The following is a 20,836-nucleotide window of genomic DNA, read 5'->3' as shown; positions in this document are numbered from 1 at the left end:
GCAATACATAATCCCAGCACTTTGGGAGGCCTCTTGAGCCCAGGAGTTCAAGACGAGCCTGGGCAACATGGAGAAACCTGATCTCTACCAAAAAACATACTAAAAATTAGCTGGCCTAGTGGTGCTTACCTGTAATTCCAGCTACTCAGGAGGCTGGGGTGGGAGGTTGAAGCTGCAGTGAGCTGTGATCGTGCCACTGCACTCCAGCCCGGGCAACAGAGCGAGAACTTGCCTCAAAAAAAAAAAAAAAAAAAAAAAAAAAAAAAGCAATACAGTAAGTAAATAGCTACCTCTCTTGTGGAAAGCATGAATATTCCCCTGCAAGATGAATGGATGAAACAAAACCAAATGAAAGCCTGTCCTCATATGAAGTAAATGTTCCCCCATGGCCCAGAATAAAATTTCCAGTGAGATGGCACCTTCTGAAAATTACTCAGTGACCCAAAAGGGTATTTGGTGGCGCCCAGGACACTCAGTCAAAAATGAACAGAAAGAGGTTATTTCACAAAATATAGGGGTTGAAAAAAGCAATATTTCTAAATTATAATTCTATATAACATGTGTTAAAATACATAACTAAATAAAAAATAAGTATTCTTAGTTAATATTTGAGTATTCTGTTCTGACCCTAAAATGTGTGTATTCTAACTGGCCAAAAAATAACCCCAAACAAACAAACTTCCTCTCTTTGATGCCTTTTCGTTTTGTTCACTTGCTCTTTGGGTCTGCCTTGTCCTGGGGGCACAGATGATCCGTTGCTCCCAGTTTCTTTTGCTGTTATGAGCAACACTGAATTCAATATCCTTAAACTTTGTGTCCTTGAAGGTAAATTCGTAAAAGTGCTATGTCAATGGAATGACCACTTTAAAACGTTATATATATTGTCAAATTACCCTCATAAAGCTTACAGCAACTTACACTCCCGAAACAGTGTTTGACTGTATCTGGGGGCAACATTTTGTTAAAAGCAGTCGTTCCTGAGCATTTCTCATAGAATTGGCTTGGGCCTTTGGGACTGAGAGCAGGGGAGTAATTCCAGGTCCCAGGCATTCACAGGGGCAGGAGGAAGGCTTCCCTGGGACCAGCCACCAGGCTGGAGACTGCAGGGCCAGAGCACCAAGCCTGGTGCAGACCTGGATCCCAGGCGTGGCCTACGTCTAACCTGCCTGTCTCTGGCAAGTAGCTCTGAATGTGGGGCTGCTTCGGAATGAAAGCCTGACCCTGGACCCCATAAGCTCTGAGAAGCTCTCCCAAGTGGCCAGTGTAGGGGATGGTGAGTTAAGCGCCCTGTTGTTACGGGGCCGGGGGAGGCAGGCTGCTATTTCTCAGGCTCAGATCACAGCACGGATGGTAAAAGGTCCCTCAGGCTGCCATGAGAAACTTTGGTCATAGCTCAATTCACTCAGGCCCCAGCCAGCGGGAAGTCTCAACTGTGCAGACAGAGGTAGTTCCAGCAGATGGCCTGGGACCCCATACGTTCTACCCCTGGAAAAGGGATTAAAGGAGTGGTCCCTGTTGCCCTGTGAGGCCTCCATCACCACCTCTTGCAGGTCTTATTGCCCAGCTAGCCGAGAACACGCTGACAGCTCTTCCCCTCCGCCACCTGTCTATGGTGTCGAAGCACCGGAAGGGGAAGGGCTGTGTCCCGGTCAGCATTTAGAGTGACCTTCTCTAAAGCCTGAGAATGCAGGGTGTCTACACCTGCTGTCCGGGGCTGCCAGGCACCGACGGTGCAATGAAAATCCCAAGAGGAGGTTGCAGAAGGGACGCTTGAGATTCATACAGCTATGTTATTACTTATAAGTGAGAGCCAAACACTGGGTTCACATGCTCATAAAGACAGAACAATAGACACGGGGGACTCCAGAAGTGGAGAGGGAGGGAGGGGGCCAGGGCTTGAGAAACTTCCTATTGGGTGCTATATTCACTATTTGGGTGATGGAGTCAGCAGAAGCTCAAACTCCAGCGTCATGAAAAATATCCACATAACAAACCTGCACACGAACTCGCTGAATCTAAAACAAAAATTAAAAAGAGGCCGGGTGTAGTGGCTCACTCCTGTAATCCCAGCACTTTGGGAGGCCGAGGCGGGCGGATCACCTGTGGTCAGGAATTCAAGACCAGCTTGGCCAACATGGCGAAACCCTGTCTCTGCTAAAAATGCAAACATCAGCTGGGCGTGGTGGCAGGTGCCTGTGAGCAGAGATCATACCATTGTGCTCCATCTGGGTAACAACAGCAAAACTCCATTTCAAAAAAAAAAAAAAATTAAAAAGAAAGAAATTCGTGTCTACAATTAATTTGGAGTTAAGCATGTGAGAGAAGTGTGTGTGCATACATGTTGCATGTACATGTGTGCATGTTTCTATGTGTGCCATGCACACATACATGTGCATGTGGACGCCCATACATGTGTACAGGGCATGCAATGGAAATACCCATGGAAAGACATGGAATGGAAATGCAAATGTAAATAAAATAGAGTCTTTGTCCTCCAGCAACACATGGTGGGATAGAGGTTGGAGAGTGTACCGGTAACAAGCCACCTCAACATTTAATGGCTTGAAATAACATTGATTATTTGTTTTCTGTAGATCGGCTGGGTAGTTCTTTTCCAGGCCATTTGGCTGATTCGTATGGCAAGCTGTTGGCTCGGCTGGTGCTGGGGGTCTGAGGTGGCTTTGCTTGCCTCCTGGCAGGTGGCAGCAGGCTTGTTGGTCTAGAGTCGCAGCCGAGATGGCCCATCTCTGCTCCATGTGGCCTCTCATTCTCCAGAAGGCGAACTGGGCCTCTTCTCAAGGTAGTTTCAGGGCTCCTGGTACACAAGCACTTTCGAAGCCTCTGATGGTGTCACACCTGCCATTCTTTCATTGGCTAAAGCCAAACACATGGCCAAGCCCAGAATCAGTCAAGGAGGAGGCTACTCAGGGCACGGGTACAGGCAGGCATGAATTAATTGGAGGCCATTATTCCAATGATGTATCCCAGCGGGGCAAGAAGATAGAATCTATTTTGGCAGGCAAATGATAAAAATAACACTCTAAAAGTTCAACATCTTAATAACAATAAGTCCTACTTAACTCCCAAGTTAGATGAGGAGTGGCCAGTTTAGGAATTGGCTTTCTGCCAGGATGTACCCCTCTCTGACTCAGAGGTTTAATTACGAGCTTTTCTCTGGCCTTGCCCCTTCCAGCCTGTATTAGTCTGTTCTCACACTGCTAATAAAGACATACCCGAGACCAATTTATAAAGGAAACAGATTTAATTGACTCACAGTTCCACATGGTTAAGGAGGCCTTGCAATCATGGCAGAAGGTGAATGAGGAGCAAAGTCACATCTTACATGGCAGCAGGCAAGAGAGCATGTGCAGGGAAACTCCCCTTTATAAACTACTCAGATCTCATGAGATGTATTCACTATCATGAGAACAGTATGGGGGAAACTGCCCCCATGATTCAATTATCTTCACCTGGACCTGCCTTGACACATGGCGATTATAACAATTCAAGATGAGATTTGGGTGGGGACACAGCCAAACTGTATCACAGTCTCTATCTTGTATGTATAATTAAAAGGTGATTACAGCTGTTTTGGGCTTAAAAAATTAAAAGTGACAATCTTTCTCTAAAAAACACCCCTAGATGGCCCCAAATAGAGAAAATCACAAATAAAGTGGCATAGACACGAAGAACTAGATGGAAAAGACAAGGCAGGTACAGGGAAAAGGACTATAAGGTGGGAGGCTCGGTGAAACACCTGCTTCCTAGAGTCAAGTAAAGATCAAAGCTCAAGGAATGTCTAGCTGAATGGAACGTCCTTGTATTCATTATCTGTGGCTGCATCACAAATTTCCTCAAAACTTAAGGGATTCAAATAATAATAACTATTTGTTATTGCCCGTAGTTTCTGTGATTCAGGAAATTCAGGAGCAGCTTAGCTGGGTGGTTCTAGGTTGTCGTCTCTCCTGAACCTTTTGTCAAGATGTTGTCAGGGCTAGAGTCATCTGAAGGCTTCACTGGGGCGGGAGAGTCTGCCTCCAAGATGGCTTAGTCATGTGGTAAGCAAGTCGTTGCTGGCTGTTGGTTGGAGGCCTCAGTTCCTCTTCATTGGAATTTTCCACAGGGCTCTTGAGTGTCATCACAATATGGCGGCTCTTTCCCCAGAGGAAGGGATGCAAGAGAGACCCAGTGAAGGCTGCAATGTGCTTATGACCTAGCTTTGGAAATCACATGCCTTTGGGGTAAAGAAGGCCTGGGAAGTGGCTATGGTCTTTGGGCTCTCTAGGGTACAGTTCATAGGCACCTCTCACCCCAGAGCCCAACCCCATTGGTGTTGGCCCTGAACCCTATCCCCATGTTCTGGCTGATATCCCAGTGGCTGCTGGCTGGGCCCTGATCGTCCAACAGGTACTCTATGACCTACAAGTATTCTAGTGACACACAGACTCCAACTGCTGGACTAGCTCAGACTTTAATGAAATAGACACCAGCCAGGTGAGGAGCTCAGCTTGCCATCTGTCTCCCTGTGCCATACTCATTGATGACGAGGTCAATTTCTGCTTTTGCCATCTTCCCACAGAGGGCCCAGCAAGATTGGCAGCTGAGCTTTCCTGGGACATGGTGACTTCCTTCCTAGAAGGAAGTGCCTGCTACTTTCTGCCAGTGCTCAGGTTAGAGATGGGGTTGCTTGTGGGTGGTCTCATTTCCCTTCCTGACCCCCAGGATCACCTTTCTGTATTCAATGCGATTGAATGCCACACCGTAGACAGTAGATGCTTGATGTATTTTGCTGAATGGACGAAAAGCATCCCAGAGACCCCACAGTGCCCCAGGGCATCATTCTTACTGTATTCTATCTAGCTCTACCCCAGCCCCAACCCATTTCCAAATCCTTCTCTGCACACTAACCACAGAGAGGTAGAACTATTTGCAGAGAGCCTGAGCATTTGGGGAGGAGAACATCTCAGGAGGAAAGAGGTGGTGGCCCTGGCAGATGGTCTTCATGCATGGGACCAGATGTCCAGTCCCTCAGCTCCAGCCAAGGCAAGACAGATTTTCCTGGGGACCTGAGGCAGACTCCTCCACATCTTATTTCTAAGCACAAATCTATCTCCATCCCCTTTTGCCTCCTCCACATGCCTGTTCCTGATGGCTGAGTACCGTGGAGGGAAGTGGGATATGGCCCAGCAGGTCACCTAGAATAAAGTAAGTCATCAGAAAAGGACCCTGATTCATCAGAGGGCTTTGGCTGTCAAGCAAATGCTCTTGAAAGCTTTCTTTCTTCAGCTGCTGCCTCTCAGGGGCAGGGACTTACAGTGTTTGCTTTTCAGCCAACCACCCTCCTGACTCAGAGGCTAAAGTGCCCAGGAAGCAGGGGCAGAAGGCCCCAGTGTAAGTTGAGCATGGGGTGAAGTGGGACCCAAATTTGGGAGAGCAAAGTATGGCTCTGCCTAGCCAGATGACCTCTGGATTTGGGAACACAAATACTACAATAAAAACAATATGTTCTCCTCAGTGATGACACTGATTCAACCTTTCCCTGGGTCAGGCATTGGGCTGATGGCTTTGCAGGTTCTCTCTTCCTTAATCCTCACATCACCCTCAAAGGGTGTCTGTTAATACTCCCATTTAGATGATAAAAAAGCAGAGGTTGCCTGAGCCAGACTTGCCGGTTCTAGAGTCTAATCTCTTCACTGGCATGAGATGCTGCTTCTTGGCCTCAGGGTCTGTTCTTGAAGCAAATGAAGTCCAACCTGCACAAGCATACCCAGGGTAGAGACATGTGGACTGGTGGGGGAAATCACAGGGAAAGGGTGAGAATGGGGCCGTCTTCTTTTTCTGAATGAGGCTGGTGCCCTGAAGATTTATCCTTCCCCTCGCTGGTGCAAGGTTGTGGAGGGCCTATGAGTAGCAGGCACATCTGGGCACATGGAGGCTGGTATAAGCATGTGGGTGTGGAATATAGAAGATCCTAAATGAGAACTGAGATCCCAACCTTTCACAAGGCAATGCCCCAAATGACAGAGCAAGTCATGCAAAGGATTTCATAACTGTGATGTCATGCCCCAGAGATGCAGCTGACCAGCCTGGAGCCCTCTGTCTCATCTGGGCCTTTTGTTTTCTGTCCTTCTGCAACTGGAGACAAGCTTATTCTCAGCCCCTCAGCCTGGATTGGTGTCCTGGCTGGGCTCCAAAGAGCAGAAAGGCCATTCGTGTTCTCTTTCCTTTACCCATGCCAGAAGCTGTGTGAGTCATGCGTTTGTATTTTTAGCAACACATAGGAATCGCTGCATGACAAAGAATTGGAGTGGGGGGGACACTTGCAAAATTAACATAACAAAGGCAATTATTTGGATCTAACTCTCAGGGATAGAGGCAGCCTGGCAGTGCTCCTTGATCCAGGAAAGGCAAGAGAAACGAAGGGCTGACAGTGGGGTTGTTGGTGCCTCAGGAGTGGAGGCGCCCAAAGGTTTTCTATGGGTAGAAAAGGAAAATAGCTTCTCCGGGTGGGCAGCTGGCATGGTCCTGGAGACCTGGGCATTGTACGTGCTGTTCTAGTGTGATCACAGCAAGTTTGCTTCACCTAGAAAGGCTAGAGAATGTGGATTTCTTCCTGTGGACTCCCCAGACCCCTAAATGAGCCCCACAGCCTCCTGGGAGTCTTGCCCACTTCAATCACTTGTTATCTTCACCATCACCCCATTACCACCACCATCATCACCACCATCACCATCACCATCATCCCCATCACCATCACCATTATCACCACCATCACTATCACCATCATCATCACCATCACTATCACCATCATCATCACCATCACCACCATCATCACCATCACCATGATAATCACCATCACCATAATCACCACTACCACCATCACCACCACTACCACCACTACCATCACCATGACCAGCATCACCTCCATCACCATCACCACCATTATCATCACCATTACCATCAGCACCATCATCATGGTCATCACCATCATCCACCATCACCATCACCGTCATCACCACCATCACCATCACCATCATCACCATCACCATTATCACCATTACCATCACCTTCATCACCACCATCATCATCATCCCCATCACCATCATCATCACTATCATCATCACCATCACCATCATCACTAACTACCATCACCATCACCACCACCATCATCACCATTACAATCATCATCATCACTATCATCTTTACCATCATCATCGTCATCATCATCACTATCATCCATGGAGAGTTTGACACGTCCATCTCCCTGAACACGTGGCACACATTATCTGATTGAATTTATCCTTTGTAACGGCTGTGGGGAGTATATGAAAATGATCCCATTTTGCAGAGGCATAAACTGAGGATCAGAGAGATTTGGGTCTGACCTCAAACATTGATCATCCCAAGAATGGGAGGCATTCCCAAGGGTTCTCTGGATTCTCCAGTCTCAATCATGGCCTCCTCAGAGTTATGCTGAGTTATGCATGACCACAATAGCATGGGCAGAGAAAGGGGACTATTCCTAGAGCTTGGGGCCTGCTTCCCAATCCCCCCCCATTTTTTCTTTTGAATCTGTACTACATTGGTGAAAATCATATGGAAGTATCTGTAGATCCTGAGTAGGGTCTAGGTAGCAAATAAATGGAGTGGGGTGTGGAGGGACAAAGTTCTTAGTAGCCGGGGCCCACCTGGCCTTCTGGAGTTTGGTGAGGGAGAACCTGGGATGTGGTAAGGACACTCAAGCCCTGGTCCCACCTTAGCACTCACCCACTTTGTGACCTTGGGCCAGGCCCAGAGGCTGGCTCCCCATCAGTCCAAAGAGGTGAGCAGGGCCTGCCCTGAATGTGGAGGGAACAGCAAATGAAACCAAGCCCATACCTCCAGCATTGCACATTTCACCCTGTATGAGTGTCCTGTGGCCGCTGTAACAAATTTGTGCAGCCTTGGTGGCTTCAAACAATGGAAGTTTATTCTCTCACAGCTCTGGAGGCCTCAAGTCTGAAATCTGGCAGGGCCACGCTCCCTCTTGGAGGCTCTAGGGGAGAACCCTTCCTTGCTTCTTTCAGTTTTTGCTGGCTGCTGTGTTCCTTGGCTTGTGGCCGTATCACTCCAATCTCTGCCTCCGTGGTCACATAGCCTCCACCTCTTCTGTCTGCATAATCTCCCTCTGCCTCTCTTTTATAAGGACACCTATGATAGGACGTAGGGCCCACCCAGATAATCCAGGATAATTATCTCATTTGCATCACACTTTAATTCACAGAGCGCTTTCCCATCTTTCATTTATTTTGTCCTCTCCACAAGCCCGTCAGATAAGCAGGAAGACATATGTTTATCCTTCTTGTATGTGCATCGTACTTGGACAATTCATTAGTGGGTTGTCAAATGAATATAGAGGGATACTGAGGCCCGGAAATCTTATACCAACTGTCTAAGGGGCCCGAATTTGAGCAGACTCAGAAGGGTGGTCACCTCATCTTAAGATCTTCCACTTAATTACATCTGCAAAGACCCTTTTTCCAAATAAGAGCGCAGTCACAAGTTCTGAGGATTAGGACATGAACACACCTTTTTGGGGATCACTATTCAATCCACTACATACTTTCTGCTGAAGACATATGGGGTCCCACTGCTCCTGAGAAAAGTGGAAACTTCTGACCTTGACACCAAAGATCCTCTTTAGTCAGGTTCTTGATCCTCTCTCCAACTTTATTATCTATTGTGAACCTGCACAACATGAATCTTATACAAACCCCTCCCACCACCACCATCATCATCATCATCATCATCATCCTCATCGCCATCATCATCATTAGGGATGTCTTCTAGAAGGTGATAAAGTCCAAGTAGAGTCCTGACTTAGAAGTTAGTCTTCTAACTTCTTTTGAGCCTGCTCTGACTCTGGCCTCTTGGACAGTTGACCTAAGGTCTTAGGGCCTCAGTTTCCCTCTGTAATCATTTGACAACCCATTCAGTGAGCTGTCCAAGTGTGACGCACATACAGGAAGGGTAAATGTATGTCTTCCCTGCTTATCTGACAGGGTAATGGAGAGGACAAAACACGTGAAAGATGGAAAGTGCTCTGTGAATTTAAGTGTGATGCAAATGAGGTGCATACATGATCATTCTCGTCTCCTGGGATTTGGCCACCTGGATACTGGAATGATCCTGAGCTTCCTGCAGCAACCTTGGCATTTATAACAAGTCAGCACCCTTTGCTTCTGGGAAGAAAAACAAGGTTTCTGAGGGTTGGAATAATGAAGAGAGGTAGCTCCTAAGTTGTCTGCTTCTCTGAGCTCCAAGCTGTGTCACTCTCTCTGGCCGCATGGCACTGTTGTGTTGAGGATCCCCTCACAGACATCCATGGTGTCTGCACTAGGCTGGCACTGGAGATCCAAGACAGACCCTCAGAGCCAAGCCTTTGCTCCAGCCTACCTGGAGAAGATGGCTGTGGCCCTAGAGACCCTCCCAGTGACCCCCAAACCAGCAATACGAAATTTATTCCTTCTGTTATTAACAGTATTGGGCTTGCAGGAGCCATTGCCAGTTTCCATCACTTGGCCACATGTGACCTGAATCCCCGGAGGAGGTGAGGCAGGAGCAGGTGAAGGCTGATCACTGAAGCCCACATCCAGCCCAGTGTACATCACAGTCAAGTGGAGGAACTGGGGAGACAGAATGGGAGGCATGGCGACCTGGGCTGTTCTAGCTCCACCTGCCCTGGCATCCGCCCAGTTGCATCATCTTGATGGTCTATCCTTTGCAAAGCCCCTTGCCTCTGTCCAGCCTGCACACCCACGTTGGCACCCCTGAGAGCCCCAACCTCTCAGGCCCCTCAGCATCTCACAACAGTTCATTGGAATTGCCCTGGGTTTTCTTTTTTACTTTTGTAAGTGTGAAAATAGCATAATGACCTTACGGGTGACCCTTGAACAATGTGGGGGTGAGGGGCACTGACCCTTAGGGACCCTGATGTAGTGGAGAATCTGAATATAAATTTCAGTTCCTCAACAACTTAATTACTTGATCAGAAGCCTTACCAATATCACAAGCAGTCAACGAACACCTACTTTGTATGTCTTATGTGTTATATGCTCTATTCTTACAATAAAGTAAGCTACAGAAAAGAAAATGGTATTAAGAAAATTGTAAGGAGCAGTCTGGCCATGGTGGCTCATGCCTGTCATCTCAGCAGTTCGGGAGGCCGAGGTGGGTGGATCACTTGAGGTCAGGAGTTTGAGACCAATCTGGTCAACATGGTGAAACCCCATCTGCATTAAAAATACAAAAATTCGCCGGGTGTGCTGGTGGGTGCCTGTATTCCCAGCTACTGGGGAGGCCGAGGCAGGAGAATTGCTTGAACCTGGAGGTGGAGGATGCAGTGAGACAAGATCATGTCACTTCACTCCAGCCTGGGTGACAGAGTGAGACTCCATCTCAAAAAAGCAAAGAAAAGAAAATTGTAAGGAACAGAAAACATATTTACTATTCATTAAGCAGAAGTGGATCCTCCTAAGGGTCTTCACACTGAGTAGGCTGGGGAAGAAGAGGAAGGTGTGTGTGTGTGTGGGGAAGGTTGGTCTTGCTGTCTCAGGGGTGGCAGAGGCAGAAAAAAATCCATGAATAAATGCACCCGTGTGGTTCAAGTTCGTGTTATTCAAGAGTCAACTATAAATACGTGTTTGAAAAAAGATAATCCGTGAGCCCCTTTGCCTGACTGTCCATCTCGGCCTCTGCTCTTCGTGTTCTCAGCTGTATCACACACATATTCTCATGGTCTCTCTCTTTTTTTTCTTTTGAGAAGGAGTCTCTCAGGCTGGAGCGTAGTGGTGCAATACTGCCTCACCGCAACCTCCACCTCCTGGGTTCAAGTGATTCTCGGGCCTCAGCCTCCCTAGTAGCTGGGAATACAGGCACCTGCCACCATGCCTAGCTGATTTTTGCATTTTTAGTAGAGATGGGGATTTGTCAAAATCCCCCTCAAAGTGCTGGGATTACAGGCGTGAGTCACCACGCCTGGCTCTCGTGGTCTCTCTGCTGCCTGTTTCAGTCTCTTCTGATGTGAAATTAGGTGTTCTCAAGTATCACCTCCTTGGGTTCATTCTCTTCTCTTCCCCACACATGCTCGGGGTGTGAGCCACCGGCCTCCCCTGGCTAATATGGCAGCTGCCCCTCATCTGACATCCCCTCCCCTGCCTAACGTCCCCTCCCCACCCTGGCGTCCCCTCTCCCCTCCGGCGTCCCCTCCCCCATCTGGCATCCCCTCTGTGCCATAATCCAGGCTGCTTTGTCCTGCTCCCTTGCCACGTCCTCTGTGGCACCTCCCAAACAATTCCAGTTCATTTCCTCCAATTTGGAGCCTGACTGTCTCTTTTTTTTTTTTTTTTTTTTTTTAGACAGGGTCTTGCTCTGTCGCCCTGGCTGGAGTGCAGTGGCATGATCTCGGCTCACTGCAACCTCTGCCACCTGGGTTCAAGCGATTCTCCTTTCTCAGCCTCCTGAGTAGCTGGGATTACGGGCGCGAGATACTGTGCCCGGCCCCATTTTAATCCTTTAAATTTTTGTAATATATCACTGTAAAGATTATGAAACGAATACGTTTAAAATCAGTCCTTTGGCCAGGTGCGGTGGCTCACACCTGTAATCCCAGCACTTTGGGAGGCCGAGGTGGGCAGATCACAAGGCCAGGAGATGGAGACCATCCTGTCTAACATGGTGAAACCCTGTCTCTACTAAAAACACAAAAAATTAGCCAGGCGTGGTGGCGGGCGCCTGTAGTCCCAGCTATTTGGGAGGCTGAGGCAGGAGAATGCAGTGAACCCGGGAGCTTGCAGTGAGCCGAGATGGTGCCACTGCACTCCAGCCTGGGCGACAGAGCAAGACTGTGTTTCAAAAAAAAAAAAAATCGGTCCTTTCTCTAAGCCAGCGGGTTTGCTCCTTCATGCAGGGATGTCATCATGCATGTGGACAAGTGTTCAGGATGACGACGGTCATGTCCTCCTTTTTACTATAGGAGATCTGTCTTTCCCCCTTCCAGGGCCCACAGCGAAGACAAAAGGAGAACATTTAAGAGCACCTGTGACATGTGACATGCAATGGACTGCACGAGGTGCTGCGGGTGCAGAGCAAGGCGTCAACCCCCGAAGAGTGCTCAGACCTGTGGGGCGACAGGCCTGTAACCAAACCCAGGGTGTGGTGCTCGACAGAAGAGGTGAGTATCGAATGGAGGGGATCCCCGGTTCAGCCAGGTGAGGCTTCGACTGGGACGTGGGTCAGCATTTGCTGGGCTAAGCAGGGATAAGGCAGAAACTTCCAGGCTGAGGACACGGAGTTGTCAAAGGGCTTCCAGCCTCTGCGTGGCAGGCCTGGTCAGAGGGCTGGGTGTAGAGGGAAGGAGCTGGGAAGCTCAGTTAAGGTCAGGTGGCGAAGGACATTTGGTGCCAGGCTCAGGGTTTAGCATCTGCTCTTAAGCAGAATCACTGTGGGCTGCACAGCAGGGCAGGTCTGTGTCAGGAAAGATCACTGCTGACAGCAGCTTAGGGGAGGGGAGGGCATAGGGGGTGGTTGAGGGGTGGTGGCGGATCAGGAGAAAATTGCAACAGCTCAGGGAAAATTGTGGGAGCCTGGGCTGCGTCAGGAGGGGAGCAGGTGGAAAGCGTGGAAATACTCAAGAAGTAGGATCCAAAGTTCGACGATGGGTAGATAGACCTGGTGTGTATGTGTGGGTGGTGGTGGCAGGGGAGTGGGGGAGGGACTGCCCTGCAGCTTTGACTCAGGAACTCTGGGTGAAGGAGCCAGTTTGAGGAGAAGGCAATGTGTTCTGTTCTGAATTGATTGAGTTTGAAGGACTCACTGGGATGTCCAGGTTGAAAGGCACGGAGGAAGATAAAAGTGCAGGCCTGAAACTCAGGGCCGAGGCAGGGGCACTTTACATCATTCAAATGGCATATGAAAGAAGGTTTAATGCTGTGCAAACACGTGGTGATAAACGCAGTACAAATAGTGACCCGTGATTCCTGGTGATGTGGCGCCTGCCTTGAAGATCAAGGTCTACAAGATCAGGAGTGTGGGGTGCTGGGCTGGGGTTTTTGGGGTGAGATGGGCAGAGTCTGGTGGAGGTGGCCGTGGAGAAGAGAAGCCATTACTCGGTCGCTTGGGGTGGAGGTAAAGGCGGAGGAAAGAGGAGCGGAAGAGAAACAGGGCGTTGCTTGTGGCGGCTCCCCAGTAAACATTGCCTGCTTCCCATCGGGCTCACTTAGGCCCACCCAAGTACGCCCATGTGTTTAGGCACTTGTGCACACACACACTCACACATGCACACACACTTACACACGCACACACAGACACGCATGTGCACACACATGCACACACACGCACACAGACATGTACACACACACACATGCACGCACACGTACACACACACATGCACAGCAAGGGCAGCTTTGAGAAGACCCAGAGATGAGTGACAGCTATCCCTGTCTACCCAACCCCAGTAAGTTTTCTGAAAGAAGAGGACACCCTCCCCTCCCTTCCCCTCCCCTGCCTTCCAGTTCAGCCATTTTCTCTCCAACTCCGGCATCTGGCCTCCTAGTTGCCTGGGGAGCAAGTGTACCTCAAGATTAAAACAAAAAACAAAAACCCTCTAACTTTTTTCGAAGGATAGGCCTGTGTGGTCTCCAAATTGGAGGCAAACCCCATCACTTCCATTAGAGCATCTTTTAGCCTCGAGGGTGTTTCAATCCAAATAGCTCCCAGGTTCCCTGTAGCCAGGCTGAGGCTTGGCTGCAGAGATTTTGGCTTCATAGAAGACGTTAGGAGGTAGGGGTCTGGAGGTCCAGTTTCTCCTTTTTTGCACATCAAGGAGAGAATCAGACCTTTTAGGAAGGGGGCTGGTTTTGTCCAAGAGTGAGATTTTCTAAGATTTTTCTTTCTTCTTTTACTCTCCTATTAACCTGGCGGGGATCCCCACCCCAACTTGTTTCCACTTTAGCCTCCTCTTCTGTACTGTTTTGTTTTTTAAGCCTCCGTGCCCAGCTTCCATTATGGAAAGTGCAAACAGCATGTCCAGGGCGTCTTAAAAAGGCAGCTAACAGCTCTCTGGCTGCGGTCCTCTTCGCTTGTTTCCCTGGCAACCAGAGGCAGGGAAAACAGAACCTGTCAGATGGAAAATGTCAGTTATAGCAGATCTGGGAGCGCAGGAAAGACGCGGTGGGATGGAGCGAGGGAGGAAGTGGGAGGGCCGGCAGGGGCTCACCCTCCTGCCCACCTGGGCTGGTGCCCTCCTCCCAGCGAGCCAGGGGATCAGGGAGGCTGGCTTCTTGAACGAGAGGAGCTGCTGCCAGAGCAGGGAGCTTCAGAGATGGGGGAGGGGAGGGAACTGCCACCTAGGATTAGCGGGATGGTCTTTGGCAGCCGTCCCGCCCAGCTGATTATCACATTGTTTTAAAGGTCATTGGGCTTCTTGGGGGCCCCAGCAATGCGTTCTAGAAGCCCCTCCAGTCGAACTTAAAGCTCTGGGTCTGGGTAGCAGAAGGGGGAGGGTTGGGGAAGAAAAAGATATCAAACCCCAGCATCCAAAGACCCTGGAACCGTATCGATCCCGACCCCTGCTTGGCATCAATTGATCAATGCCCCTGCTGAAAAGAGGAATTGCCCTTTCAAATGGTCGGGAAAGAGGTTGGGAGGGAGGGTTGATATTAATCAAAGCAGGCCCCTCAGAAGGACGGCAGAGCAGCATGGAGAAGAGGAAACAAAAGAAGGAGGTTTGCTGAACAGCCTCGAATATTACTGCGGGAGAAGTGATCAGTTAACGGGACTGGATGCAATGGGGTGTGGGGTGTGGGGTGGGTGCTCCTGAGAGTAGGGAGGGCGTGTGACAGTGTGTGTGAGTGTGTGTGTGTGTGTGTGCATGCAGCATTGGACACGTGCTCTCTACAATCTCCTGCTGTTGTCCTCAGACATTCCAGGAGCTTCCCTAATCTCCTGATTTTTGGGAGAAACTCCGGTCCCCCATCGCAGTGGACCTGAGAGAGTGAAGGGAAGACAGGCTGCTGTCCACAGTCAGCTGAGCCCCTGCTGTGCATTCAGGGTGTCAGATGGTGTTTGCTTAAAATAAAAAAACAACAGCACCAGTGTGTGCGTGTGTATGCACACATGTGTGAACGCGAGTGTGTGTGTATTTATGTGCATGTGCACACGTTTGTGTGTATGTGTGCGTGCATGTGCACACGTGTGTATATGTGTGTGCATGTGCGCACACGTTTGTGTGTATGTGTGTGTGCACGTGCACACGTGTGTATATGTGTGTGTGCACATGTTTGTGTGTATGTGTGCGTGTATTTGCACATGTGTGTACATGTGCGTGCATGTGTGTGCATGCGTTCATGTGTGCACACCAGCTTGCATATGGCAAGCTCCAGAGGAGGAGCAGCCAGAACCAGATCTGGGTTCTGTTCATCCTCAGAGGCATGAGTTTAAGCCCCTGAGCATGGGATTTGAGAAGGCGGCAAAGGAGGTAAAGGATGATCACCAAATACAGTGCTGGATTTCCTTGAGGGACACACGGCAGGACACCTTCTGCTGAACACCAGACGTACCGGGACAGTTGAGTGTGGTTCTGCTTCAGTTTCTAACCCCAGACTGGTCGAATGATTGGCTTTAGGGTGTCTGAAAACGTACTCTCCAGTTTCCTGGTTAGGGGGTGGTGTGTGTCGAGGGACGGGGTCTGGCCCATAAAGCTGCCTTAGTTTACGTGGGTGGGGCTGGGGATGGGTGGAGGGTCCCTGAAATGACATTTTCCTTCTGGAAAAGGAGTGTAGAGGTTCCTCAGGCCCTGGCTGGGTACAGGTTTGAGGGCATCTCTTATCTTTTGGTTTCCAGGGCAACCTCAAAAATATATGGCCACCTTAATACCCACTCCCACTTAAGCGTCCTTCCAAGGGAAACAAACAAAACCTCCAAATAGAAGACAAAAAAACCACAGCAATTCAACAGCAAACCAGATACCACGGACCCCCCACCTCCCCCCGACATCCAGAATTTATTGTTTGCCATGAAGGTTAAAGCTTCAGGAAACCATGGGTCAGAACCCCTCCCTCGCCTCCCATTTTAAGGCCGGGTCCTCTCTCTCCGTCGTTTTCTCTCCTCCCAGTGTTTTCTGGGCGGGAATCATCTCTTTAAATCATCTTTGTAACTGGGCCCTGGGGACTCACCAAGGACCTCACAGTCGTTGGCGTCATCTGGTCAGGAGCTCTGTGCAGCTGAGAAGGGAGTGTGACTCGGTGGCCCTGCCACCGAAGGTGAGTGTCCAGCCCACGCGGTCCTTGAATGTCTCGGAGACAGCGCTGGGCTGGTGACAGTGGTAAATCACCGCTCCACGCGCCTCACTGAAAGACCATATGGACCTTCTTGTCAGGCTGGGACACGCTTAAATTATGACATTTTTCATTTTGATTGACAATTACCTTCCCCTGGAAGTTTGCGAACAGCCCGGCTACAATTACATCTCATACCATAAAGCGAGGGGAATAGAAGGGGAGTCATTATTTTCTGAATATGGTCTCTGGCAGTTGGCTGAGGAGGTAATCTTTATTCCCACCGCTCCTGCGTTTTATTATTTTATTAAGAGTTAACTCTCGATTATCCACATGTGAGCCCAAGAGACAATCGTATTCCCACAGCTGTTAGGCCTTATTATTTTATTGTTATTAGTTCAGGTTTTTCCCCAGGCTCTATGTGGGACATGAAAAAGAGTCCCGATTGCTCACATGTTTCTTAACTGCCCCTTTTGAATTATTTGCAGTAAATGTTTATAATCTCAATACTGCTCCTCCCTTCTCCTGGGGTAGACGATGGGTGTCTATTTTTTATTACAAAATATGCATTACATAAAATGTATCATTTTAGCCATTTGAAAGTGATACTTCAGTAGCATTTAGTACATTTACAGTGCTGTGCAACTGCCATTCCTAATTCCAAAACATTTTCATCACCCCAAAGGGAAACCTGTGCCCATTAAGCAATTATACCTCATTTCTTTTTCCCACCGCCCCTGCCACCCTGCCCCACCTCCGCAGCCCTAGGCAGCCACCAATCTGCTTTCTGTCTGTGGATTTGCCTATGCTGGACGTTTCATATGAATGGAATCGGCAGTAGGACGCCTTTTGTGTCTGGTTTCTTTCACTGAGCATTACGTTTTCAGAATTTACCCATGCTCCCATGTTACAGCATGTATCAGTATTTCATTCCTTTTTTTTTTTTTTTTTTTTTGAGATGGAGTCTCACTGTGTCGCCCAGGCTGGAGTCTAAACCTCCGGAGTAGCTCGGATCACAGGTACGCGTCACCACGCCCAGCTAACTTTTGTAGTTTTAACAGAGACGGGGTTTCACCATGTTGGCCAGGCTGGTCTCGAACTCCTGACCTCAAGTGATCCACCCGCCTGGGCCTCCCAAAGTGCTGGGATTACAGGCGTGGCCACTGCGCTGGGCCACTTTATGACTTTTTATGGCTGCAATCGCGTTTGCTCGTATGATGACTACACCACATTTTGTTTGTCCATCCATCAGTTGATGGCCATTTGGGTTGTTTGGTGCTGCTACACACATCTGTGGACAAGTTTTTGTTTGAACCCCTGTCTTCATTTTGGAAGGTATATTTCTTTTTTGCTTGTTTGTTATTTTATTTATTTTTTTGGTACGGAGTCTCACTCTGTCCCCCAGGCTGGAGTGCAGTGGCTTGATCTTGGCTCACTGCAACCTGCGCCTCCCCAGGTTCAAGCGATTTTCCTGCCTTAGCCTCCCAAGTAGCTGGGATTACAGACACCTGACACCACACCTGGCTAATTTTTGTATTTTTAGTAGAGACGGGGGTTTCACCATCTTGCCCAGGCTGGTCTTGAACTCCTGACCTCGTGATCCACCTGCCTCGGCCTCCCAAAGTGCTGGGATTACAGGCATGAGCCACCGCGCCCAGCCTTTGAGGGGTATAGTTCTAGGAGTGAAATTGCCAGGTCTTATCGCAAGTCTATGTTTAACTTATTGGGGAAGAACCAAACGATTTTCCAGTTTACAGTCTGGTTGGCTACACGACTTCCCATTCCTACCGGCAGCGTGTGAAGAATCCAACCTCTCCCGTCGCCAGCACGTGCCAGCTCTTCGCTCAGTCAACACTTCAGATCTTTGCAGGGAGATCACAGGATTTGCAACGTCAGCCTCCGTCCCCTTCCTCTGTTTTGCCCAAGGCGCTGGTTGGAGCCTTCCCCTGTGTGGCTCTCCACGGGGTCAGGTGATGAAGTGAGAACATGTTCACAGCAGGAATGTTGCTAATCCCTCTAACCTGGGACCTGGGGTCCTGTGCGGAACCCACGGACGTTGGCTCAACTGGGAGAGTTGCCAGGCAGGAGGCCTTTTGACAGTCATAAGGGTTTGGGCTTTGGCGTTGTAGTCCCCTGTTGGCCATTATGAGCTTCATGGCCTTGGCCAAGTCGCCGCTGACCTTTCCTCTCCTCTCTATGAAATGGTGTAGCTGACCCTCTAGTACCCCCACCCCCATGCCTCACGTCCCACTGATCTTCACCGCTGTTATTTAGAATACCTGGGACTCACTCCCTGAGGCAGGATCCCAGCAGGTGGAGGTGCAGGAGACAGTACTGATGAGTTAGTATCTGGGAGCAACTCTCAGCCAGGCGGGCGCAGGTCATGGGGGCACCACCGCAGCTTGTGCCGTCTGCCAGAGCTCCCCAGCAGGATGGAGTGCCTGGTGATCGTGGTGATAATTGTATGAATAAGGCATTTGTATTGGTTGCCTTCCTGTCCTCATCGCCTGTCCCCACTCCTGGATTCCTCTCCCAATTCAATGACTTGCACTCCTTGTCTCCAAGTCGCCTTCTGGGGAGCCCAGCTATGGGTTGCACGGATGGGAAAATCCACCCAAATGGACTCCATGGCTGGGAAGTGAGTGAACCCTTGATGGATAGCCACGGTCCTTGTCACTGTCAGAGTGGATTGTGGCAAAGTTTGCGGTTATCAGTCTGAGGGGCCCATCTCCCCACAAGGAGAAGTGAGCTAGAAGCAAACGCAGAAGCAGCTTCATTTTAGGACAGTTTCCTTATTCTATCAACAGCTCGGCATCAGATAGAAGCCTGGGGCATTTATCTGTTGAGCGTGGGACGCAGCTTGGACAGTGGTTTGCTTTCCTCTCTGAGGTGCACTTTTCCAAGGCCAAATCGCAGATAAGCAGGCTTCCCCTTGGAGTACCCCTGTTGAGGCGGGGTAGGGAGGGCCACGGTGCGATGGTGCTGGTCTGGAAGCACACATTGGCTGTAGATAGTTCACACAGTGCATGCTCAGTGGAATAGCCAGAGGTGTTGTGTTTGTTGAGTCACCGCCCTCTCCCACCACAGGGTCAACCACAAGGGGAGGAAGGCGAGGCAGGGGAAGGAATGGAACCTGATGCTGTCGGTGAACCAGAGCCTGGACAGAGCGTGGGGGGCTCAGTGGAGTCCACAGAAGCCCCTTCCCAGAATAAGGAGGCTGCTGGCCGGAGCTGAGTGCAGGGAGGGAGGCATCTTATCAGCTCCCGGACCACACTCGCCGTCCTTCCCTCTGGAGGCACCACCCATTTTCTGTGTGCCAGTAGCAGCATCTTTGAGACCAGAATTAAAATGCCTGTGTCCTTTAAAGGTGGGATATTTTTATTTTATTTTATTTTATTTTTTGAGATGGAGTCTCGTTCTGTCACCTGGGCTGGGGTGCTGTGGCACGATCTTGGCTCACTGCAAGCTCTGCTTCCCGGGCTCAAGTGGTTCTCCTGCCTCAGCCTCCCGAGTAGCTGGGACTATAGGCGTGGACCACTACACCTAGCTAAGTTTTGTATTTTTAGTAGAGATGGGGTTTCACCATGTTGGTTAACGTGGTCTCAAACTCCTGACCTCAAGTGATCCGCCTGCCTCGGCCTCCCAAGGCGGGAGCCACTGCTCCAGGCCCAAAGGTGGGATATTTTAAACTTGGGCTACTTTACCATTGACTCAAGAAAGAAGTTAGGTAATCAAAGCAGAGCGGTAAATGGTTCTCTCTCTACCCAATTTTAATTTTCAGTACTGGCTTTCAGGAGTGAGGAGGGCTCAAAAGGACAGGGGGAGGAGGTGGAAAAAGAATGGAGGGGCAGGGTCAAGGAATTGATCGATGGCATCAAATGACCTGCCGTCCCTGAGCTCCCCCTCTTTGGCACCAGCTGGCAGGAGCTCAAGACTGTTCACCAGTTATCCCAGGGCAAAATGAAAGAGGATTGAGTTTCTGCTACAACCTACTCTGTCCCCCCACCTACTAAATCCATATGTGTTGAAGAGCCTCGGCCCCCTGCCTCCCAGACCTCCATCTTCTCATGGTAGCTGCGTTTGCCTCATCCCCAGTGAGACGGACACCCTGGGTCCCATCAGGACCCTCCCTCTGGTCCTCCAGCTGGGCCCTGCCCCGGCCCTGGCCCCTGCTCAGACTGGGTCAGGACCCATTGCTTGGCCTGGCCCATTTGCTGGTCATGTCCACTCATCACTTGCTGGCCCCTTGTTCTCTGTGGATGAGTTTCCCCATCCCCAGCTGTCCCCAGCTGCCCCCAGCAGCATGGGTGTGGAGTGTTTGCCAGGGCTGGGGCTAGCAATGGAAACCTCTCCTCTCCTCCCAGAATCCAAGGAGGAGGACCAAGATGCAGGCTGGGTCAGAAAGCGGGCAATGGATGACTCAGGCCTTGGCAGTCAGGGCAAGTGGGTGGAAAAATGCCTAGTTTTGCCCATCCTGAGTGCTTCTGGTTCTTTCCAGTTTCTGTGTGCCAAGTTGCACTGCC

The sequence above is a fragment of the Macaca fascicularis genome, chromosome 16 (genome assembly GCF_037993035.2).
Source record: "Macaca fascicularis isolate 582-1 chromosome 16, T2T-MFA8v1.1".
NCBI lineage: Eukaryota > Metazoa > Chordata > Mammalia > Primates > Cercopithecidae > Macaca > Macaca fascicularis.
This window is presented reverse-complemented; position numbering follows the sequence as displayed.